Consider the following 25,276-nt stretch of genomic DNA (forward strand, 5'->3'; position numbering starts at 1 on the left):
CACTAAAGAATGTACTTACGTTAGAAAAACTTCAGTGCCATGATCTCCCTTGCCTCTGGCCCCCTCCCTTACCCATCCTCAGCTGTCCACCATGAAATCAAATGTGTGCTGAACTCTCCTTACATGTATTTAAGTTCTTTTCTGCTGGGTATTTTCTTCCAGAACATTAATGAAAGGCAGTTTGCGTGTACAAAGAAATGATCAGCAATCTCTTGAAGTTTAAGTAACCAGGAAAACTGTACACAGCAAACCTTGCAGTGATAGATCTAGAATTGACGCAAAAGGGAGGCCGTGCAATCTGAATGGACTTTCAACTTACTGCTCAGATGTGACTGTCTGGTTGCTAGAGAAATAGATACACTGATTAGATTTGAGATTATTCTTCAGCCAGGCCACTGTTTAGAATTCCAAGGGGGGGGGGGGATAAAAATAATAATCATAGTCATGCTCTCGATCATGTATTCATTCATTCATTCATTCATTCATACAACAAGTATTTATAGAGAACTGACAGTTCAAGTACCTGGGATACAGTAATAAACAGAAACTGTCAGTCCATCAGCCAATTTGACTTAATTACCATATACAGAGCACTCCATCCAGAAATAACAGAATCCACATTTTTTTTTTCACTATGCATAGAACATTCAAGATACATCAGATTAGGTTTAAAATAAATCTCAATAAATTTAATGATATTGAAAATTAAAAAAAAACTGTCTATGACCAAAATCAGTCATCTTCTAGATACTGTGAAAATTCTCAAATAGTTGGATTAAGCAACATACTTCCAAATAACCCAGGGTAAAAAAAAAAAGGAAAATATTTTGAAGTCAATAAAAATTAAAACACAACAGGGCAGCTGGGTGGCTCAGTCGGTTAAGTATCCGACTCTTGATTTCCACTCAGGTCAGGATCTCATGGTTCATGGGATCAAGCCCCAAGTTGGGCTCTGTGCCAATAGCTGGGGACCTGCTTCGATTGTCTCTCTCCCTCTCTCTGCCCCTCCCCTGCTCATGCTCTCTCTCTCAAAAAAATAAATAAATACATAAATAAGCATTTTTTTAAAAAAACACGCAACACAGCAAAATGTATGTAATACAACTAAAGTAGAGTTTGATGAGAAATTTATGATACTAAATGCTTATATTAGAAGAGAAGAAAGATCTAAAATGAAAGAGGGGTTGCTCAATCAGTAAGGAATGTGACTTTTGATCTGGGAGTTGTGAGAGCCCCACATCAGGTGTGAAGATGACTCTAAAAAAATAAATAAATAAAACCAATGATGTAAGAGTTTCATATTAAGCAACCATATTAAGAATTAAGGATCGGGGCGCCTGGGTGGCTCAGTCGGTTGGGCGGCCGACTTCGGCTCAGGTCACGATCTCGCGGTCCGTGAGTTCGAGCCCCGCGTCGGGCTCTGGGCTGATGGCTCAGAGCCTGAGCCTGCTTCAGATTCTGTGTCTCCCTCTCTCTGTCCCTCCCCCATTCATGTTCTGTCTCTCTCTGTCTCAAAAATAAATAAACGTTAAAAAAAAAAAATTTAAGAATTAAGGATCAAAAAAAAAGGGTCAATGCCTACATTCTCAATAAGAAAGAAAGAAAGAAAAGAAAAGAAAACAGAATTAAGAATAAGATCATAAAAGTGTTCAAATAAAAGAAAAAAGAACAAATCAAACCAAAGTAAAACAGGAAAAGGAAAAAAGATAGAGAGTAGAAGTGAGTGAATCAGAAAATGGACAACAGAAAAAGAAAAATGAATGAAACCAAAAATCTTTTTAGATGAAGTAAACAACATTACTCATTAGGTTAATATAAATTAAAATCACATAAATTACCACTATATGATGACTAAAACTTAAAATAGTGATAATTTGGTATCAAGTTTTGGTGATTCTGTGAAACAAGTGAGCCCCTTATACACTGCTAGTGGGAATGCAACATGATAGAGTCACTTTGGAAAACTATTTACAGTTCCTTAAAAAAATTAAACATACATTTGCCACATGATCCAGCACTCCCTCTCTTTGGTATCTACCGAAAGAAAACAAAAACATATTCACACAAAGACTTGTGCATAGACGATGTTCATAGAAGCTTGTTTGTAATAGGCAAAAAAATGAAAACAACCCAAATGTCCATCAACTGATCCACTGATAGATGGTAGACTCGTACAATGGAAAAGTATTTCACAACAAAAGAATAAACTACGGATATGTGTAATAATGAAAAAGAACAAGTCACTGGCCATGGAAAATCTCAAAAGCATTTTGCTGAGTGAAAGAAGCCAAAGACAAAAGAATACACACAAAATGATCCATTTATATGAAATTCTAAAAAGTCAGACTCTAGTGACAGAAAGATGAGTGGGCCTTTCAGGGACTAAGGGAGGGGGGAGCAGAGGATTAACAGCAGAGGGGCAGGAAGGAAGTCCTTGCTGGGGGGGGGGGTGATGGAAGTATTCTGTATGTTGATTTTGGTAGTGGTTACGGACCATTATACATTTGTTAAAACCCTTCCAAATGTACACTTAAAATTATTAAGTTTTATTGTATGTAGATTATGCTTCAATACAGCTGAAAAAAATAGAAGCTATATAAATGACATGAAAAATCCAGTGTAATCAAAGGTAGATTTTTAAAAACATGTTGCTAAGTCAGTTTCCGACATGCTAAGGAAATCCATCAACTCCTATCACTTCTTTTGAAAAAGAATGTGTGAAAGCACCAGCATTTTCACATTTAAAATTGAAGTTACAGGGGCGCCTGGGTGGCTCAGTCGGTTAAGCGGCCGACTTCGGCTCAGGTCATGATCTCGTGGTCCATGAGTTCGAGTCCCGCGTCAGGCGCTGTGCTGACAGCTCAGAGCCTGGAGCCTGTTTCAGATTCTGTGTCTCCCTCTCTCTGACCCTCCCCCGTTCATGCTCTCTCTCTGTCTCAAAAATAAATAAACGTTAAAAAAAATTAAAAAAAAATTGAAGTTACATAATTACTAAAGAAAATAAGACGGGAAAAGCAAACAAAAAAAATCAAACGTGGAAATGAAAAAAATGATTTCGGTATGAAGCATTTAATTTTCTTTTAGGGTTTATTTATTTTTGAGAAAGATAGCGTAAGCAGGAGAGAGGCAGAGAGAGAGGGACAGAGGATCCAAAGCAGGCTCTGTGCTGACAGCACAGAGAATGATATGGGGCTTGAACTCACCAACTGTGAGATCATGACCCGAGCAGAAGTTGGATGCTCAACAGACTGAGGCACCCAGGTGCCCCTCGGTATAAAGCATTTAAGACATTAAGAAAAAGCAAGCCAAGAGAAAGAGTATTGTTCAAAAGTCATGATGGAAGAACTGTTTATAGCAAGAAAGGAAAAGCTTTATCTTTTTATCAGGAGGCAGAATAAAGAGAAAAGTCCAACCAGATGGACAGGGCTCTGCAGACAGCCTTAGCATTGAGTTTGTGGCTGCCGAATAGCATAGGCCACCTCCAGAATGTATATGCATGCATTATCTAGGGATCTGGTGTTAATTAAATCTCAGTTTTTGCAATCAGCCTTGTATTCAGAGTAGACTTGTTTCTGGAGAACACACAGCCAGCCACCAAACTGATATTCAAAGGGACCATTTTTTTTCCTACCTCAGTGCTAGAACTGTGTTCCTTGGCGTTCCCCTTTGCAGTTAAACCTACAAGCTCTGGGGAATGAAGATTCCCTGGAGATTCATAGCAATTATCCCAACTTGCCTAGCACCACATTACTGCTGACATGCCCCAGCTGACCTACCTCTGCTACTCACGTCTGATGAAGCCACAAGCTGTCCTAAGAGAGAAGATATCTAAAAGACAGTATACTGTTGACTTAGGAAATTTCATTTTCTCCTTAAGTGTAGGTATTCTTTTAACCTAGATCCATTGTACCAGAACTTTTCCCTCTATTTCTTAAACTGGTTAAAAGGAGGTACTGTGTATCAAATGATATTTCCTCAAACAGAATGATTTTGATGGATGCTTATTCCTGAAATACTGCTGTCCTGAATACTTGAGGGCAAGACTCTGAGGTCTGACCTTGGAAGAGAGCCACTCGTGTCCAGTGAAAAACAAGCACATTCTTGAAAATACTGCCAAGCATGCACAGAAATAAGTAATTCTAGTGCAACAAAATACCAGCTGTTCCTGAGGTTTCTGAGAACCCTTGGCAGCTTGACGTACAGAGGGGAGATGATCCCTTACCTGTACCTGAGTCCAAAGGGACTGAACAGAACAGCTCACTGAACTGATGGGCAACAGGTTAGAAAAGGGTGAGGTGTGCCAGAAGTGGAGTCAAATGTGAGGCTGTGAGAGACCGTTAACATTCAACTTCCAGGAGCCTCTTATGCCAGAAGTACCATGAGAGTCAGATCCACTGTTACCCAGATCGCTGCCCAGAGAATGCTCTCCAGAAGCTGAAACGCCAACAACACCCAATATTTTGGCTCTGTCACTGAAGATGTGTTCTCAGGCCATAGCTCTTGTTCAACTGAGGTGTTGTGACTAGTTGTGTGAGATGTGTCTCAACTAACTTGCTGCTCACAAGTCCTAATTGGCATAAATGTCCTGAAGTTTACTTAAAATATTCACAAGAGTGGATTCATAGCTTTCTTGGATTTACTGGCATTCCATTCCACAAGCCGGAGTGTGATTGCATTGTAGTCAGTGGATCCTGGAATTATGTACAACCTTGGGCACAACCCATGTACATCAGCAGAAAGATGGAGAAGGACTCCAATAAGGCAAAGGTACAATTGTTAATCCAATTTTTCTCTTTTTTAAAAAAGATTTGCTAGGACCCAAGAAAAAGTACTACAGTCTCAGACTTAAATAGGGAGACAAGAAACTTGGCTAAATTAAAAGCATAACTAGACTTTTAATTAAAAAAACAACAACAATAACACCTTTCCTCTTTTTAAAGCAAGCCCAGAACACTATTCTTTTTTTTTTTTTTAAGTTTATTTATTTATTTTGAGAGAGATTAAGAGAGAATCTACATGGGAGGGCAGAGAGAGGGAGAGACAGAGAATGTTGAGCTGAAATCAAGTCAGATGCTTAACTGATTGAGCTACCCAGGCACCCCCAGAAAACTATTCTTATGGCTTCTTCAATTAATTCAAGATGAATGAAGTTTCAAAGACACATATCTAAATGCTTCCTTCCTTTTGCCATTTTCCCCAGCGCGTTAAACCACAGACAGTTTGACAAATAAGGTCAGAATTTGAACTAGCACACATTGATCATTAAGTTCTCTGAAAGAAAATTGCTGATCAGGTGGGGGTGTCCAGTTTCCAGGGGGTTGAAACTAGGACATTTTGATTTCTGTTATGTAAAAGGAAACCTAACAGCAAATATCATTGAAAAGCTTTCCATTTTCTTTGGAAGAGATTACTTGGAAGTATTACCATATCCCTTGTTTTTCTTTGTGTATCTTGTCTTTTTGTTAGTCTTAACATCGAGTTATCTGGCCTCCACATTTTTAGGCACCTACTGCAGAACAATGAACTCTCATTAGAACACTGTCATTAGTGGAGTATTAATATAATTTGATTGAGGTTTTAAATTTAGATAACCCAGGCTGCAATAATCATGAGGATCATGACTTAGAGTAGAGACTGGCTACAATTTTCCATAAAGGGTCAAGAAGTAACTATTTTAGGTCATATGGTCTCTGTGGCACCTAGTTGACGCTACTTTTACAGCGTGAAAGCAGCCCCAGACAATGCATAAACAAATGTGTGGCTGTGTTCCAATAAAACTTCATTTGCGGCTGAAATTGAATTTCATGTAATTTTCATGCCATGGATATTCTTCTTTTGATTTTCTTTCAACCATTGAGAAATGTAAAAATCATTCTTTGCTTGCAGGTGGTAGAAAAACAGGTGGTGGATATTGGCACATAGAGAGTGGATTGTTGACCTCTGACTCGGAATCACACTAGCCCACATAACATCTTATAATTGCTGTAAAAAAGACAAGGCACAATGCCCCAAAACAGGTGTAAATAATTAAATAGTAATTTGGGGTAACTTGCACATTGCACTGTTTGGATTCATCCTCAGGAATCCCTAAGAGACTGACTGTTGGAATCACGGCTTCTCAGTTTTCCAAAAAGTACTAATACTAAAAATCATGCAGGATCGAGGACTTTGGCATAGGTGAGACAAAGCTGTCCTGCCCCAAACGGGATAGGTCTTTCTCATTCTATTTTGTCTGAAATGTTGTTTTGAATTTGGCAGTCTATTCTATAGCCTCTTTTCCCCAAAATTTTCTCATAAAGCTAAAGCTTCGGGAAGGAGTGCCTGTTGGTACAGAGCCCTGTTCCTCAAGGATATAGTTCTGCAATCTAAGAAGCCAGAGAGATAGGCTTAGGGACTACCACAGTCAAATGAAAACTTAGATAAAAATTTAGTTGCAGAATTCCATATAGTTAAGCTTCTACCAGAAGTAATTGTTCTGAAAGTAACTGCTACAATGAAACCTTATGTCATTTATGCTTTTCTGTAAGAAGGGGAAACCCTGTATAAGGTTATTAATACAGAAAAGGAATGGTTTCAGAATGAAAATATAGGAAAACAGCAGGATCAAATGCATCAAAATAGAGTCTTTCGTATTTAATACCAAGATAACAGAGAAGCTAATAGCAGAGAGAAATTTCTCTTAAAGCTTCAATTCTTAGACCAATGTGCATATTTAAATTACCAAATGGCTCCAGTTGTTTTTTACTTCAGATTCTTCCTTTTAGTTGTACTATCTAGTATGAGTCTTTGTTTCTCTGGGTCTCTCCTCTCACCCAGCCCCCTTGATTTAGCAAGATTTACCAATTGACGTATTTCTGTTGTTTTCTCCCTAAACACCTACTCTCTCAAAGGCCCAAACCCAAATCTTAAGTCAGTGCTATCCACTTCCAAAAGATTCTTCTGTAACTCTTAATGCAAGCACGTGATATCCTCTTTTAAGAATGTAAACCAAAATTATACCCTGAAGCTACAATAGTCTGTACCCTGGTGAGTTACCATGACAACCCTCAGATTAGCTTCAGGAAAACAGTAGTTTCCTCCTCTTTCCATCACTGTGTTACACAGTCCCATTTTGCCCTTTGGGTCCTATCAGCGGGGAGATCAGTGCGAATTCTTCTGCTTGAATTTGCTTCTTTGAAAAGATGAGATTGGAAAAAGAGGCTACCCTCTCCTTGAAATGTTTGCAGTCAAGGCAAGAAACCTTGCCAAAATTCTGGAGTCAGATTTTGCTTTGCAACCTAATTTTTTTTTGTTTTTTGTACCTTTTCTTTTTAACATCATGGGTATGGTAACAAATCTAAAGTCCTGTTTTACAATAGTGGGTGCCCCACCTTCACAGCTTTACAAATGCAGCCAATGACTCACTTTGGGAGGTTGCTGTCTTATCTTGAAAAGAGTTTGGAATCTAGGTACAGTGGCTCCGTGCTTTTGTTTTAGTTGTAAACACACTAGATTTCCAGTCAAAAGGAAAACAATGCCCTCTTCCCTCCCCCTCTCCCCCATGGTCCAGATCTTCAGTTAGAAATGTCATCTAGAAATGTTCTTCTAGACTTGTCTGGTAACTAAGCTGTTGGGGCATTGGGCCAAAAAGATGTTAAGCCAGAAGTAGTTCTTCTCTGGGGCGGGGTTCAACCTTAATTTATTATTATTATTATTACTATTGCTATTATAAGAAAAAAGAAATGAACTGCCCATGTGGCTCTTTTGGAAGGCTTTTAGAATCACATACGAAATGCTATAAAGTCTGGGCTGCCTTCAGATATTTCATTTTAGAGCTCTGCAGAAGTGTTTAAAATTTAGGGATTTGAACAGTGCAAAATACAGCTTGGTCCGCTGAAAATTGTTGTCACCTGCTGACAAGTGTCTTGAACATTTCTGTTCATTGGTGTCCAGGGCCTGAATCTGTGTTTCAACCATTACACACCTGCCCTTGAGTCCTGGAAACTTCAACCGCTTGTGAGTTTCACAGGCAACCATGGGCTATTTACTTATAGCAGGTAATGATTCTCCTACCTGAAATACCCTTATGAGAAAATCTATTACACACATAGCTTTATTTATGGATACTACTTCCTAAGCTTTGAACACTTCGTTGTTGGCCATTGAGAACTGAAAATACAGTAAAACCTTGGACCACGAGGAACTTGTTCTGCTGTTGGAGAAATGAATAAAATACTGAGCCAAAGATAGCCAACGGGACTAAAACAAGCTGTGATCTCTAGCTTAGAGACCCCTCTTCTAGGTTCTTCTTGCCCTGTTGCCATGTGTGCAAAAACCCCCACAGATATGGAGGCTGACAACTATAAATTACCCTCCCCACTTGCATTTGGTGCTCGATCCTTGGAGAAACAGTCTCCTCTGAGACCGCCGGTGTTAAATAAATCTCTGATCCACCAAGATCTTCAAGTGCTGCTTGGTTTTTCCACCAGCATTCCAGCCTGGTTCCGTAACATATTTGGTTACGGACCAACCAGGAAACCCAACCACACTGGCCCATTGTCGCCACCGGTTTGGGAGAACAGCGAGGCAGTGACAGAATAAGGAATCACAAGGGAGAAGGAGCGCCCTACCTGAATTTCAGCAGTCTCCCGCTCGGTCACCTGAGGCCATCCCCCAGTCTGCCATTCCCACTGGACTCGAGGAGACTTGGCAGGTGAGGACCTGGACCCAACGTTGGAACCGGTAAGGCTGGGGCCTGATCTAGCCAGGTGCACTCACAAGAGTGGAAGGGGCACCTGATCACTCCCTGAGACTTCAGAAGTCTCACAGGTAGGAATTCTGTGGGAGGGAATGTAATAACCTCTGGTGTGTATGTGAGTGTGAACGTGTGACTCCGTCTAGCTTGCCTGACGAGTTTGATTCTGTGGCTCCACAGGGGGGCACCCTTAAGGTCCCTGAAAGCCCACGGAATTTGAGTGGGACTGTCTGAGATTCCGTGGTGAATGGCACAAAGTCTATGGCCGCATCGGGAGAGTTTCCGATCTTTAGGTCACAAAGCTGAGACCGCTAGGGCTAAGTGTCACTTAAGTTCCTTTGGGACATGGCCAGACGGGCATCTGACTGGTCTCCTCATCAGAGGGGGCACCCCTATCCCTCTGTATGTCTTTGCAACTCTGACTCGCGGGAACATTACGGGGTCAGGACAGAGTAAAGAAGGGGTTTTGGGGAGACTATGAGAGTGACATTCATAGACTCAGATATGACCAGACAGCTTTAAGGAACTAAGGTTGGCTTTATAAAACATGGAGCCATAAAGCCCCTTGGAAATGGTGGCCTGGTACCTCGCTTACAGAGTTCCCAGCAGTCTCACCAGGTGAGTAAAGCAGGTCACTTCCTGGCAGGTGCAGGAACCTCAGGATATTTTGGGGACCTCATAAAGAGGAATTCACCCAATTCTACAGGTATTGCAGGCCTGTTTGATGGCAAGTATTTGGCTTGGCTTCTGGCCTGAAAAAGGCTACTAAAAGTTCAACTGGGAGATTCCTTATAAAAGGTTCCAGCAAAGCAAACTTTAAAAGATCTTCATGATCAGTCGCTATTCTTGAGGAGCTTATGTAAATTATTAGGCCAGGTTTGTTAAGACTGACTTGTTCTACAAACGCATTGGTCTCAATTTGGCTATCTCTGGAAAGAGGGGTTTTTAGAGAGAAAAACTATGTTTCAGCAATGCACCGTTATGGATGTGAAATTCTATTGATTGTCTTTAAATGTTTGTTGTTTGCCTAAACTAGACAACTTGAGGTAAACGTCAGAAAAATTGTCATAGTGTTTCATGTATAGACAATCTTCTGTGCTTGTTATTCTGTGGGGATAATAATAAGACCCCATAGGCATATGATTATTTAAACACTGGAAAACAGGATGGATCTCTAAATATGCAAACCATATCTTCCCTAAACCTGATCTGACAGTTACCAGAAACCCGCCCCTTTCGAAGACTTGGAGGTGGACTTTACAGATATACAACCAAATAGAAGATTCAGTTTCAGGTATCACCCCATGGGTCCATCACTCCAGAGTTAAGAAAGCCAACTCAGAGGAACCCACAACCTGGCAAAGCGATCCAGATCCAATCAACCAGCTTAAACTGACCCTCAAAAGGACACTGGCCCCTGAGATCTCCAGCCCTGCTCCAGCCACACCCCGGAAGCTGGCTGGTCTGCGCACGACAGAAGCTTGAGGAATCAACTTGTGGACCAGGCCCAGGGGTTCGGATGCAACTCTGCCAGCCCTTGCCCCTTACTGGCGTCATCGCCCTGATCTTGCCTCTTGCTGTTGGGCTAATGGAGATTGCACCAACGAACTGGACACGGAACGGGTGGCAGACTCCCTGGGAACCCTACAAAGCCAAATAAACTCCCTGGCAGCAGTGTCCCTCCAAAATAGGCGAACCCTCGACCTCCTCACTTCAGAAAAAGGAGGGACTTGTATCTTTCTGGGGGAGGAATGTTGCTATTTCATAAACCAGTCAAAAATAGTTACAACTAAGGTTAAAAGACTCCAGGATAGAATTCAAGGTAGACAACAGAAAAGTATCAATCAATGGAAAGGATGGGATCTCACAGATTGGGCATCCTGGCTTCCTGCCCTGGCGGGGCCCCTCCTCTCCATAATTTTACTTGTATCCATCGGCCCCTGTATATTGAATGCCATGGTACGTTTTATTGAAAACGCTGTTGCTCGCCAAACTACTGCACTGCAGCCTTCAAGAATACCAATGTGTAAAACTGAAAGGTGAGGGGCACCTGGGTGGCTCAGTTGGTTAGCGTCCGACTTCAGCTCAGGTCGTGATCTCGCAGTCCGTGAGTTCGAGCCCCGCGTCAGGCTCTGTGCTGACAGCTCAGAGCCTGGAGCCTGTTTCAGATTCTGTGTCTCCCTCTCTCTGACCCTCCCCCGTTCATGCTCTGTCTCTCTCTGTCTCAAAAATAAATAAAGGTTAAAAAAATAAAAAAAAAAAAACCTGAAAGGTGATACCTACTAAAAGTTTTTTTAAAAGACATCAAAGGGGAGAATGTTGGAGAAATGAATAAAATACTGTGCCAAAGATGGCCAATGGGACTAAAACAAGCTCTGGTCTCTAGCTTAGAGACCGCTCTTCTGGGTTCTTCTTGCCCTGTTTGCCACGCACATGAAAACTCCCACAGATATGGAGGCTGACAACTATAAATTACCCTCCCCACTTGCATCTGGCACTCAGATCTTTGGAGAAATGGTCTCCTCTGAGCCCGCTGGGTTTAAATAAACCTCTGATCCACCAAGATCTCTGAGTGCCGCTTGGTTTTTCTGCCAGCGTTCCGGCCTGGTTCCATAACACTGTGAGAGTTCCACAGGACGAGCAAACATTTCTAATAAATTTTAACGTGATAAACGAGTGATGTCTTGCAATATGAGTAATATGCGATGCTGAATGTCACATGATCACAACTGAGCTGATGGTTCTTGAAATTCACTTAAACATGCAAGTGCTTTGAATTACAAGCATGATTCCAGAACAAATTATGCTCACAAAGCAAGGTTTTACTGTATGTGGTAATTAAAAAAAGAGGGGGGGCACCTGGGTGGCTTAAGTGAGCATGTGACTCTTGAATTCCGTTCAGGTCATGATCTCTGAGTTGTGGGATTGAGCCCCACGTTAAGCTGGACCTGGAAACTCTTGTGATCTCAGCACAACTCAGGCTGTGATCTCACATTTTATGGGATTGAGCCCCGCTTTGGGCTATGTGCTGAGTGTGGAGCTTGCTTGGGATTCTCTCTCTTCCTCTCTCTCTGCCTCTCCCCCACTTACGTTTCTCTCTGTCTCTCTCAAAACAAATAAACTTTAAAAAAGTTAAAAATAAAAATAAAAGAACTATAAATAAATACATAAAGAAATAATAAAAAAGAAGGAAATGGGGGTTGCCAATAGAAAACAAGAGCGTGTGACTCTTGAATTCCGTTCAGGTCATGATCTCTGAGTTGTGGGATTGAGCCTCCACGTTAAGCTGGACCTGGAAACTCTTGTGATCTCAGCACAACTCAGGCTGTGATCTCACATTTTATGGGATTGAGCCCCGCTTTGGGCTATGTGCTGAGTGTGGAGCTTGCTTGGGATTCTCTCTCTTCCTCTCTCTCTGCCTCTCCCCCACTTACGTTTCTCTCTGTCTCTCTCAAAACAAATAAACTTTAAAAAAGTTAAAAATAAAAATAAAAGAACTATAAATAGATACATAAAGAAATAATAAAAAAGAAGGAAATGGGGGTTGCCAATAGAAAACTGATTTAAGGAGGATGGCATATTAGCAAAAAGACAGGAAACTTAAAAAGTAGAAGAAATTACAGGCCCCTGAGGTCCATTTGGATGGTGCCCTGTGTAAAAAAGGCAGTTGAGATTTGAGTGAAATCTAATGGCCTGAACTTCAGGGTGAAGTTATCAGCAAAAGAGTTTAAGACTAGATCAACATTTAGAGAAAATTAAGATATATCTACTAGGGGGAGCACCTGGGTGGCTCAGTCGGCTCAGGTCATGATGTCACAGTTCGTGGGGTCGAGCCCCATGTCAGGCTCTGTGCTAATAGCTCAGAGGTTTGGATTCTGTGTCTCCCTCTCTCTCTGCCCCTCCCCGCTCACACTCTCACACTATCTCTCTCTCAAAAGTAAAAAAAAAAAAAAAAAAAAAAAAAAAAAAAAAAAAAAAAAAAAAAAAGATATATTGGGGTGCCTCAGTGGCTCAGTCAGTTGAGCGTCCAACTTCAGCTCGGGTCATGATCTCACAGTCCATGAGTTCCAGCCCCGCATCGGGCTCTGTGCTGACAGCTCGGAGCCTGGAGCCTGCTTCGGATTCTGTGTTTCCCTCTCTCTCTGCCCCTCCCCTGCTCATGCTCTGTCTCTCTCTCTCTCTCTGTCAAGAATAAATAAACATTAAAAATTTTTTTAAATAAATAAATAAACAAAATAAAAATAAAAATAAAAATAAAAGATATATCTACTTGGCTACAGAAGTGGCCAATTATCTTTATTTATCTTCAATTAACAATATTTTATTTAACAATAAAAATAATTCAGAACTTAAACTTTTATTAGTTATCAAAATTATTGTACATTAAAACAGCTTGCAGATTGGGATCAAGAATCAAAGATGCGAAAACAAACTACTATCGCCCATGTCAATAGAAGAAAAATAAAACTCAAGGTTCACATGGTCTTGGAAGAAGAAACATAATCCCCTTGAAGCTCTGTAGAGTGGAGACCTTTGAGCATACACAGCAAGGTACAAGAAAAATTAATCCTGTGAGCACCTTTTATTCCTGATGTGTCAGATATTAGGTTTCATTAGTGTGCTCGTGACATTGCTTTGTTTTTGTGAGGCACAAAACAATCATAAAGCTTCTTGTGTGGTTCCTTGTAACCTCCATTTCCTGAACACTGTTTCTCCTTGAGGTTTTAATCTTCTAAATCACATATTTTCTGTGAGAGAACTTGTCAGAGATCTAAACTTGGTATGGGCCTCCTACAGTGGCTTAAATTTTTTAAGTTGGAAGAGGGTTTGTACCAACACAGTTAATTCACACGTCAGGCCTTCCCACAGCCTGGAGTCTGAGCTTCTATCCCAGGGAGTGGACACCCCCCAGCACACTTCCAAGTTGTCACTGACCCAAAACGCCTACTGATCTGTCTGGGCCTGTAAGTAATTTTCTTTTATCTTTAAAATTGTACCCTGGCACAGCTAATATAAAGGTGCAACATATTAAAAAAAAAAAAAGAAAAATTAAGAACACAAAGCAATTCCAGCAGAGAATATATAACACAAGACAGGGTTTGAAAACTCTTTATGTTATCTTCTAAGTTCAACGGTAGTTCCCCAGGAAACACATACACTATTTAATCATCTTATCTTAATCTTTGTATTATACAACTTGTATAATAAGATATAACTTATCTTTGATTCTTCCACTTCCACCTTTCCAATGTGGGCAGCACTATAAAAACTGCACATGCTTTTTAATTGTCTTAGGGTGCCTGTTAACATTATATGCAAATTTATCTGCATTTATTTTCATTGTTTATTGTCCTTCCTAACTTCCTTTTACATTCATTTAATATTCCATTTCATCATTTCATAAAAGTGTTTTGCAATTCGAATCAGTTCTTTTAATTGGCTGGTTTAGAAGAGGAACTTTTTTTAGTGTTCAGATTGTCCTTTGATTTTTCTGAATATATTCCCTCATCACATCATTCAAGTGTTTTGGAATTAACGATCAATTCAAGGAGATAAGGTCATACTAGCAATGTATCTTTCCCATTGCAATTTTACGTATTTAACTGACTTAACAATTTACTAGTTCAATTTTCTGATCAGCCTGGAAATCTTTGCTGATTAAATTGCTTATTTTCTGACTAAATTACACACAAGCGTCAGACTATCTGGCTGTTAACTGAAGGACTGAGGTGTGTTTACTCTGCCAATTACCGAGATGTTATAACAATCAGCATACCTATGCACCACTGTCTGTAGCTACAAAATTATTTCACAATAGAAATTAAAAAGATTTTTGTTGTTGAAATTTTTCTTTTTTCTTTGTATATGTATATATATACATATATATTTTTTTTCTTTTAAGTTAATTTATTTTGAGAGAGAGAGAGAGAGCAGGGGAGGGGCAGGGAGAGAGGGAGAGAGGGAGAATCCCAAGCAGGCTCCTCACTGACAGCGTGGAGCAGCCTGACACGGGGCTCAAATTAATGACCAGTGAGATCAAGACCTGAGCCCAAATCAAGAGTCAGATGCTTAGCCAACTGAGCCATCCAGGTGCCCCAGAAAGTTTCCTTTTTTCTAATTTGAAAACTATCAGGTGAAGGGATTAAGAACATGCCACCCCAGGGGCACCTGGGAGGCTCAGTTGATTAAGAGTCAGACTTCTGCTCGGCTTGGCTTATGATCTCAGGCCGTGATCTCAGGTTTGCGGGTTTGAGCCCTACATTGGGCTCTGCATTGACAGTGCAGAGCCTACCTGGGATCTCTCTCTCTAATGAAGGAACTTAAGAAACAGAAGATGAATGAGGGGCTATTGGGTCTCCCTCTTTCTACCTAAAAGCAGGCCATAAAATTTCCAAAGGGAAAAGCACCCTCCCTCAACCAGGAAGAGAACAGTCTTATCACCAGGGACTGGAAGTCCTTTCATACACGCATATTAAAATAACCCTTATCTTCCACTAGTTTCCCTATCGTATAATTCCTAATCACTGTCCCACAATTCACTGGGACACTCACAATTCACCCTAACCCATGCCCCTTTGTGTTATCAGATCCTCACAATTTTTCATTCTTTGTGTAATAAGTTTTATGAGCTTTTGAGCCTGATGGCTTCTTCAGGTCTTCATTTTCTTTTTCTTTTTTTTTTTTTAACGTTTTATTTATAATTGAGAGAAAGAGAAACACACAGAGTGTGAGTGAGAGCAGGAGTGAGAGAAAGGGAGAACCTGAAGCAGGCTCCAGGCTCTGAGCTATCAGCACAGAGCCCGACGCAGGGCTCGAACTAACAAACTGTGAGATCATGACTGAGCCGCCCAGGTGCCCCAGGTCTCCATTTTCTATCTGAAGACTTCCATGCATTTGTAAAAAAATATATTAAATAAATTTGTATGTTATTCTCCCGTTAATCTGCTTTATGTTGGTTTAATTCTTAGACCAGCCACAGAATCTAGGAGGGAAAAGAAAATGTTTCTCCCTGACCCAGCAAAGTTCAAACATACACACACACACACACACACACACACACACACTTCTTCCACAGTTTTGCACAGAATTGAAAGAAATCTTGAGAAGATCAAATCAAACCTGTAATCTGTCTTATTGGTTCTTCACAATTATAATTCTGTGGACCACACTATTGGCTCATAAGACCTTAAATGAACAGTTAACCTGGCTTAGAGATATGGCAAAGAGCCAGTCACCTGAGTTGTGTTTCTTCTTACAAAGACTTCCTTTGAAAAACACAGATGTAACAATTTAAATCTTCAAATGAATAATTGCCTGTGTGTATAACACACATCAATAATTTAACTTCCTTCATGCCAAACACTTACATTCTTCCCTATAGTTAGTAATTCCTAGCTTGGTTAATCTGGTAATGATGAGAGATGGGGCTGGAAGAGGGAAGGGGATAAGGTATGTGAATCTCCAGATTAAAGGTGGCAAAATTTCTCCATGGAGGGTCAGTTTCTATGATGTAGAAATTCAAGTTTATGTCTTCAAGAAAATATTCCACTAATAGCCCAGAAGCACTCTGCCATTCTTGATTCTTGGTCCACTGCCATTCCCCATGACATCAGTTCAAATATTTATATAGTAAGGAAATACACACTACATTACTAAGTATCCTTTCCATGGTCTTGGTACTAATTTGTCTTAAGCATAGGGTGGGTTGAACAGAAGAAGACTTACCCGGCAACAGCTTTCAAGGTGCTTTAGGTCCCAAGAAAAAGGATGCAGTTTTGCTCTCCCATAAATAACTATTCTTCTATCTTGGTCAGTGGAAGACAGGGTGAGAGGTCAGAATGCTCTCAGCCAGGCTCAGAGTAAGTATTTCTGCCCTGGTCTTGGGAGGGGTTTGCAGTCCTAATTAGCATCAAAATGGCTCCCCATCTAACCCTAATCCACTGCATATTTCTAGCTTTTGTGATTTTTATAGCCTGTTAATTCCCTCTGTTTTCCTTGGTATATAGATGTTATGTTCCTGAACTTCCAAACTTGACTTTATAATTGTATTGAATTCTCTAGGGTTATAATTTCACATTTGAGATTTAAACTGACCTCAAGATTTACACCTTTGAGTTGATGAAATTCAGGGGTTTGAGCCCAATAGTTTTCACTGTAAAGAGAACAAATCTCAGAGAAAACAGTGCTGGCATTGTGGGTTCTGTCCCTTCAATTGTGGCTCCCACAAATTCAGGGTTGGCTTTTTCCTTCTTGGAGTCACATACTTCCTTAGAACTACTGAGATGTGAAGGTGTCAGGAACGGGAGAGTGTAATTCTAACATTTTACTTCTCTGTAGATATTGCGGTCTCAAGGAGAGCATGAATAGTGGGGTGGGGGCGGGTGTGTGTGTGCTCACTTCTAGTCCCAGATAAAACTGAAACTCTCAGGTCAAGAGGAAATTTAAAACCCTAATAGAATAGGCATCATCATTCGCACCGACATCAACAACATTATTGCAACTGGTAATTTTATAGAATGTTTACTGTGTCTCAGACATCGCACTATGGAGGAATTATCTCATTTAAGGCTCTGAACAACCTCGTGAAGAAGGGGCTGTTACATTTCCATTTAAAAAGGAGAAAACAACAGTTTACTGGGGTAAATTGCGTAATTTACTAGAGATACTAATGAGTGGTACTACTACGCTATAATCTAAATACAGACCAGCTGATTCCATAGTTTCCGCTCTTTAGCACTCACCAACGAAAACTGGGCCTGCTGAGCAATTGCCTTTTAGAAATAAAAGTGATCGCACATATTGAGTATCTCCTTGAACTTGATGGATTATCATGGCCACATTATATATTGTATTTATAAAGGTTTTTCAAAAGTTATTTATCTGTTATCTAGTCCTCTGACCTGACTGCTATTGATAATGAATCAAGACAACTCATCAACTCATTACCTGTGGAAAATATATAAAAGCTTTATATATTTTCCACAGGTGCTTTACCCTGTGGAAAATATATAAAAATTACACATAAATCAAGAATTAAGGAAAGCATGTACCAGTGATCATTTTTACAGCAAAATTATTTAACAAAGTGGGGTTTTTTTTGTTTGGTTTTTAATTTTTTTTTTCACATTTATTTATTTTTGAGAGACAGAGCGTGAGCAGGGGAGGGGCAGGTAGGGGGCTGGGGGGTGGACACAGAATCTGAAGCAGGCTCCAGGTTCTGAGCTGCGGCACTTGAACTCATGCATCTTAAGATCATGACCTGAGCTGAAGTCGAATGCTTAACTGACTGAGCCACCCAGGTGCCCCCAAAGTGTTTGTTGTTTTATGGAAAAGGAGAAAACATTCCTTTTTGACAGTTACCTATTGTTATTTCAGTTTTATAAATTTATAAAAGTAAACCTAATCACTTTAGTTATTGTGCCAGAAAACCTCCTGCATTTAAAACTTATTTTTGCCCTAGAATACATTCTAAAAATTGACATTTCTAGTTATCTTTGGTTTTTCTTCAGATATCTCATTAATATCTTTCATGCATTTGCTCATCAAGTTGCACAGATTTCCAAACAGGATTAGCAGGCAACAATTTTGCTGTTAGCTACACCAAGAGCAACCTTGGAGGATGTTTTGCTTATTTTCTGCTTTAGAAAATGTTTTATTGTTTTAGTATCATTTGGTATGAGTATCAATCTGGAATTGAAACATATACATTTCTTATTTTTTAAAAAGTGATACATAAACCATTAACGATAATAATAAATGCTTAAAGGAATTTGTTTTTACTGTATTTATCCCAGTTACTGAAATACTTTTAAAAAGCAGTCACTTAGTCTTCCTAAAACATTTATATCTATACGTATATAAATTGTATACATATATTACATAGTATATGCACTTATATGTCAGGAAGATTTTATAGAATCTAGGAAAGAAAGCCCACACATTGCTTTTTTATGAATATAGAAATATATAACTTCTTTCAAGAACTGAAGTACAAAATCCAGGGTAAGGTTTGTCGTTGTTGAGAAAATACATTTTCACTTCTAATAAACTGTTGCTCTCACAATAACAGAGAAAATAGAATTGTTCTGAAATTTTTTCTACTTTAAATAGTGTCCTCTTTCAATATGTAGTAGTATTTTTTTTAACTTTGAGTACATTACCTTCTAAAATGCTTGTTATTTATTTTCAGCATTCCATCAATCTGCATTTACTTTTTATCTTTTTAATTTTTTTTAACATTTATTTATTTTTGAGAGAGAGACAGAGACAGAGTGTGAGCAGGGGAGGAGCAGAGAGAGAGGGAGGCAGAATCCTAATCAGGCTCCAGGCTCTGAGCTGTCAGCACAGAGCCTGATGCGAGGCTGGAACTCACAAGCCATGAGATCATGACCTGAGCCAAAGTTGGATGCTTAACCAACTGAGCCACTTAGGCGCACCATAATCTGTATTTACTTTTTTTTTTTTTTTTAACGTTTATTTTTATTTTTGAGACAGAGAGAGACAGAGCATGAACGGGGGAGGGGCAGAGAGAGAGGGAGACACAGAATCGGAAGCAGGCTCCAGGCTCCGAGCCATCAGCCCAGAGCCTGACGCGGGGCTCGAACCCACGGACCGCGAGATCGTGACCTGAGCTGAAGTCGGACGCTTAACTGACTGAGCCACCTGGGCACCCCTGTATTTACTTTTTAAAAAATAACATGAATTGGTTTTTATACTAAGTGACACAGGATTTGCTTAAAAAAAATTTTTTTTTCTCGTTTCGGGAAGCAACAGGTACTCAGATTATTGAATCTGTCAAGCGGTTTTTTTTTCTTACTTTTGAAGCAGGAGGGAAGGGAAGCTTAGGAGACAAATTAACCAAAGTAAAGCCATTTTGGCTTTAGGCTGACCCTTATTCTAAAAGTCAGCAACTTATACAAAGAGTCACAAGATCTGACTCATGGAAGACCACAAGACCCTGCTCCCTCCAGCAGTAGAAGTCATAAATGCTGGGTATTCTTAATATTTCTCCCTGTGGGTAATTCCACAACCCTAACACACCCTAACACAATGGAAAAACCAACCACCTAATGTAACTTTTAACCCAAAGTTAAAAAGTATGCCCCTCCCTATATGGTTAGCTACATTTTTTAAAAAGATTTTATTTTTAAGTACTTTATATACCCAACATGGGATTTGAACCTACAACGCTAAGATCAAGAGTCAAATGCTCTACCAACTGCACCAGGCAGGCAGCCCTGTGGTTTAGCTAATTAAAAAAAAAAAAAAAAACCCAACAAACAAACAAACAAACAAACAAACTTCTAAAACCCTTTGTTAGAAGCAAAGGGAGACTCCTCTTCCTTACCTGGGAGGAAAGACTGCTACTTTGTCTATAAAGTAGCTCCTTTCTTACTTTTATATTTAATAAATCTTTGTCTCTTTCTCTAAATGGCTTGCTCTTGAATTCTTTCTTGCCCAAAGACAAATATTCTCTTGGGGAGAGACCTGAGGCCCTCCCTCTCAGAGCCTCTGCCAATCTGGCATCACTTTGAAGTGATGGCCTTCTCACTCCACTCTAATTTTTCTTTCTTTACTTCCTTCCTCCCTCCCTTCCTCCCACCTTTTCTATTTTTCTTCTTTTCTGTTTCCTTCCTTCCTTCCTTCTCTGTCTCCTTACTTTCTTCCTTTTTCTCTTTTTTTGAGAGAAAGAATCTTTTCTAATTTTTTTTTTTTTTTAAGTAGGCTTCATGCCCAGTGTGGAGCTCAACATAGGACTTGAACTCAACTCATGACCCTGAGATCAAGACCTAAGCTGAGGTCAAGAGCTGGATGCTCAACTGACTGAGCCACCAGGCACCCCAGAAGACGGTATATTAAAAGGAGGCAGTCACAGAGTCTTGACTCACTTAAGGGCTGTTAATAAATTTTAGTAAAACACTGGAGCCATTTAGAAGCAACATGTAGCTGTATTTGTATTTGAGACAAAGAACAGTGCATATTCTTTTGACTTCAATACCAAGCTAATGGCTAGATAACTGAAATTTTTGAAAATCCCAACCTTTGTTGGGAGACCATAGATCAATGTGTAGGATCTCAGGAAAACTGAGCTTCAATAATCTTCATTCTAAACACACATGGCGACAGGGAGTAAGAATGCTCTTTATTGTGCAAAAAGCAGAAGTCTATCATTTTACTTTCTTGATAGCCTAGCATAGTTAGAGGTCAAAACAGGAAGTGCCATTGTTAACAGGCAGAAACATGAAAGTTCTGTTCTTAAAAACACCTTCAACCTTCTTCCCCAGGAGGACATTTTGAATGCAGGAACTCTGGGTGGGACCATATGGCTTCCTGTATTCTCTTTAATCAAAGTGGTAAAGTTTGTTTTTGTTTTAAAATGCAGTTAAAGGAAAGACATTTGTCGTGTCAGAAGAGAACAACATTCAGTTCCTTTTAGATTTTTATGAGCATCTGTGATCATTTGTCATATGTGGCTAAAAAATGACCAGTACTGATGAAATGCCATTTTATTTTTAGGGAAAACCCTCAGCACACTTTCCCAAAATAAGTTTAAAAAAAAATCTCTGCTTCTTTCCAGGGACGTTTTGTTCATGGCTAAATGTGGGTACATACACTTTTATGATAAAGACCATCTTTTTGCCAAAATATACTGAGGTAAAAGGCTTAAATGCTATGGTCTGTGGAACTGATGATGTAGAACTCCATTTTCTAGGTTTCTTGTGCACAAATACTAATAATTCATTCTTGAGACATTTGGTTGGCTTGAAATAATATTTTAAACAAAGAGAAAAATGTCACGAACCTGAAAAATGAAGGGAAGACCAGGAAACAAATAATACGGTAGATAGATATCTCGATCTCTGAACTTTCATTTCCAACCCTTCAAGTTTTCTCCCAGCCTATGTGTGATGGCAAATAAATATTCTAGAACAAAACTAATCATTCAAAATAAGGATAGGCATAATTTACTTTAGGTAGAATGAATCCAAGCAACTTTTTCTCTTTTCCTAGTGAAATAAGACTATTTCAAACAAGGATATACTGATATATTGAGGGAACATTTTCAGCCCAAATGCTTAATTAGAAGTTTGTCTTTATTAATAACCTGTCATCATACTAAAAATGCAACTTAATGCAGTAACAAAATAACAGACAAAATCCTCAGGGATTGCTCAGTTGGTTGAAAGTCTGACTTCGGCTCAGGTCATGATCTCGTCGTTTGTGGGTTCAAGCCCCACGTTGGGCTTTGTGCTGACAGCTCGGAGCCTGGATCCTGCTTGGGATTCTGTATCTCCCTCTCTCTCTCTCTGCCCCTTCTCCCACTCAGGCTCTGTCTCTCTCTCAAAAATAAAATAAACATAAAAAAAATTTTAAAAACCACAAAATCCTCAGATAATAGACTAGGGAATTAAGATAAAAAATCCTTTTACATATCCAGATCCAGTCAAGGACTTGACAAAGGACCCCATTTTATGTATTTTTCATTGTGATTTTACATATATTTCAGTTTAGAGTTCCTTACATGTTGATTTCTGCATACAATCTGTGGAAAAATAAGTTTTCTTTTTTTAAGTAGGCCCCACCTCAATGTGGGGCTGGAACTCATGACCTTGAGATCAAGAGTTGCATACTCTACTGACTGAGCCAGTTAGGTGCCCCTGGAAAATAGGTTTTCTGATTTTCCTTTTGGAGAATATGAAATGACTGGCCATAATGGAAAATAAGAAATATTTTGCATAATTATCGAACTAGTCTAAGAATAGATGCTATTGTACCGAATCTCTTAATGCAGCCATCAACTGGATCTTTTTTTTCTACCACCAAAGTGTAAACGAAGTAGTTATAGGACCAAAATGAAACTTTCAAGAGGTCCCTTTATCACACATGTGTTATTGTAACTAAATGTGCTTGAAATTCTATTTCTCATGTGCAAAAACCAAGGGAAGCAGCAAGAATTAGCAGAGTAGAGAATGGGAGAGTGATCATCCCAGAGTCTCAATGTTTCAGAGTCTGATGTGATCACAGGGCCATTTAGTTTAGCTTTCTACCTTTTTACTCTCCAAGATCCTGGTGTTTCTGTTTTGTTTCACAAGGGGAATTGTAAACTTAATAGGGTTTATTTATGCAGTTGGAATTTTGAAATAGAGGGCAAATTAAGAGGAAGGAAGACTTGATTGCTGGATCAAAGTTCTATTAGAAAACCGCGGGGTTCTTATAGAAAGAAATTAAAAAGCTTTAAAAAGTTGTACATTTAAAAAGTATTTTACAGGGGCGCCTGGGTGGCTCAGTCGGTTGGGTGTCCGACTTCAGCTCAAGTCGTGATCTCTCAGTCCCTGAGTTCGAGCCCCGCATCGGGCTCTGTGCTGACAGCTCAGAGCCTGGAGCTTGTTTCAGATTCTGTGTGTGTCTCTCTCTCTGACCCTCCCCTGTTCATGTTCTGTCTCTCTCTGTCTCAAAAATAAATAAAAACGTAAAAAAAAAAATTAAAAAAAAGTATTTTACAATTTACAAACACTTTATTCTTTTTAAAAAAATTTAAAAATTTATTTGAGAGAGAGAGAGAGAGAGAGAGAGAGAGAGAGAGAGAGAGAGAATCTCAAGCAGGCTTCACACTCAGTGCAGAGCCCGACTGGGGGCTCCATTCCACGACCCTGGGATCATGATCTGTGCCAAAATTAAGGCGTTAGACTCAACCGACTGAGTCACCCACGCATCCCTACAAAACACTTTATTATAAAATTATTTCATTTACATATACAGTGAGGGAGCTCCAGGGTCTATTAGCAGAACTTTGACCATAACCATGCATCCTGTTGCCTGGTCTAAGACTCTTTGCAGTTTTTCTTTTTGTTTCTCTCTCCCGGTATCCCTTTCTCCTCCTCCCTCTAACCCCAGTGATTGATTCTGAAACTTACTTTATGGATTCTTAACAATGTAGAGGACTAAAAATTTTTTGAGGGCAAATTTAGTGTCCTACTTACTTTTGCATCTCTAGCATCTAAGCCAACATAGTGTGTTTAGCTAATATTTGTTGAATGAATGGAATAAAACACAAAGACAAATTAAAACAGAACTGTCTTTTCAGGTAGTAAATAAATGAAAATAGAAAATTAATATTATAGATTTTAGACAGCTATTCAGAATATCAAGTAATGTTATAGATGCTATGTATCATCTGATCTCTCTGTCATCTATCTTGTTAGCCTCATTCCAAATAGTACATTTTATCATTTGTTATTATTTAGAAGTTTTCAGGTCATTAAGTCATAATTAAAAGTTAGAAAGATTTGTCTTGTTTTATTGACCGCATAGAAGTTAGAATCTATTCTTCAGTAACATAAGGTCTATTGGCATACAACAAATAAAAATGGTCATTGTCAATTATTTCTCAATAAAATGGGAAAAATGCTCATAATTACCTGTCACATCTCGGAAAGTATAAGACTGTGACCATTAACTTTTATTCTATTTACGTTAGTTTTCCTTATTTATTGCTGTTCTATTTCCTTTATGAATTTCACAGGTTTCTGAAAGCATTGACTGATCATTTTTATATTATTCCATCAGCCTGGCTTATCCATAAGTAGATTGCAACTGGCAACTGGCCGTGCTTAGAGAAAACAAGTTTTCATACACGTATTTTGTTCTGCCTGCATGTCTAGGTAAAGATCCTGGATGTGTTGAGTTTTATTTTATTTCTGCAAAGTCTCTATAAGTAAATATTTGGGTGTGTGACTTGGAGGAAAATTCAGAAAGGAAGAACTAATTTATTATTTATTTCAGACTTAAGAATCATTGAGGTCACATCCTAGCAAGACACACGGAGAGAAAGGATCTCAAAGAACACCCAAATTTTACAAAACTAAATCCATACGACAAATAAAGAAGAAATATCCAGTATCCAATTTAGATTCTCTAGATCCACACCAAGGAAGAAAATACAGAAACGAATGGGCAAAGCTGTAATTTTGCCAGTTTAGGTACTGCTGTTAGGAAACACTACACGATGCCATCTAGTGACAGGTGACCAAGGTCTGATCAATCACATAGAAATGATGGGGTGAGGAGGTGAAACGCCCAGGATGTTGTCTGTAAGGAGAAAAATCCTTCTGAGAGAATCACATTCAAGAGATTAGTGTTATTTCTCCGGGTCCACAGAGTGTATGAAAATTTATCAGAAAGCGGCAGCGCGGGGATTTTTATTTTGAAATCCTGTATTGCCACCTACCTCCAAATCTGAACCTCCTCCTCCTCCTGCCGCTGTCTTTCACCATCCAGTCCGCAGCTGAGCTCAGAACCGAGGAGTGTCCTCAAGTCATAGCCCCCCGTAGAGTGACAGGTGGTGGAGGTGGAGCACCTTAGAAACCAGTCTCAAAAAAAAAAAAAAAAAAAAAAAAACTTCAGAAAAAGGAACCAAGATGATTCCTAAAACAATCTGTACCCAATTAAAAATAACAACAATCATAAATAAACTGCTGGAAAGTTCAAAGAGTAAAACTAAAATAAGGACCAGAGGAAGTCATCTTTGTTTTTCTCGGTCAA

The 25,276-nt window shown here is 39.4% G+C and overlaps 1 protein-coding gene across 3 annotated transcripts in view; it reads right to left on the bottom strand.

Moving 5' to 3' along the window:
• The window catches only part of SLC39A10 (solute carrier family 39 member 10), a 148,694-nt gene extending 123,618 nt beyond the window's left edge, over nt 1-25,076 (bottom strand). For 2 of the 3 annotated variants that reach the window (XM_058710719.1, XM_058710724.1), the window contains exon 1: nt 24,963-25,076. The gene's annotated coding sequence lies outside the window, so the exon portion shown is untranslated. The remainder of the gene's footprint in view (nt 1-24,962) is intronic. The other variant, XM_058710703.1, reaches the window with a different exon arrangement.
• Nucleotides 25,077-25,276: the final 200 nt, after the last annotated feature.

The sequence above is a fragment of the Neofelis nebulosa genome, chromosome 2 (genome assembly GCF_028018385.1).
Source record: "Neofelis nebulosa isolate mNeoNeb1 chromosome 2, mNeoNeb1.pri, whole genome shotgun sequence".
Classification (NCBI taxonomy): Eukaryota; Metazoa; Chordata; class Mammalia; order Carnivora; family Felidae; genus Neofelis; species Neofelis nebulosa.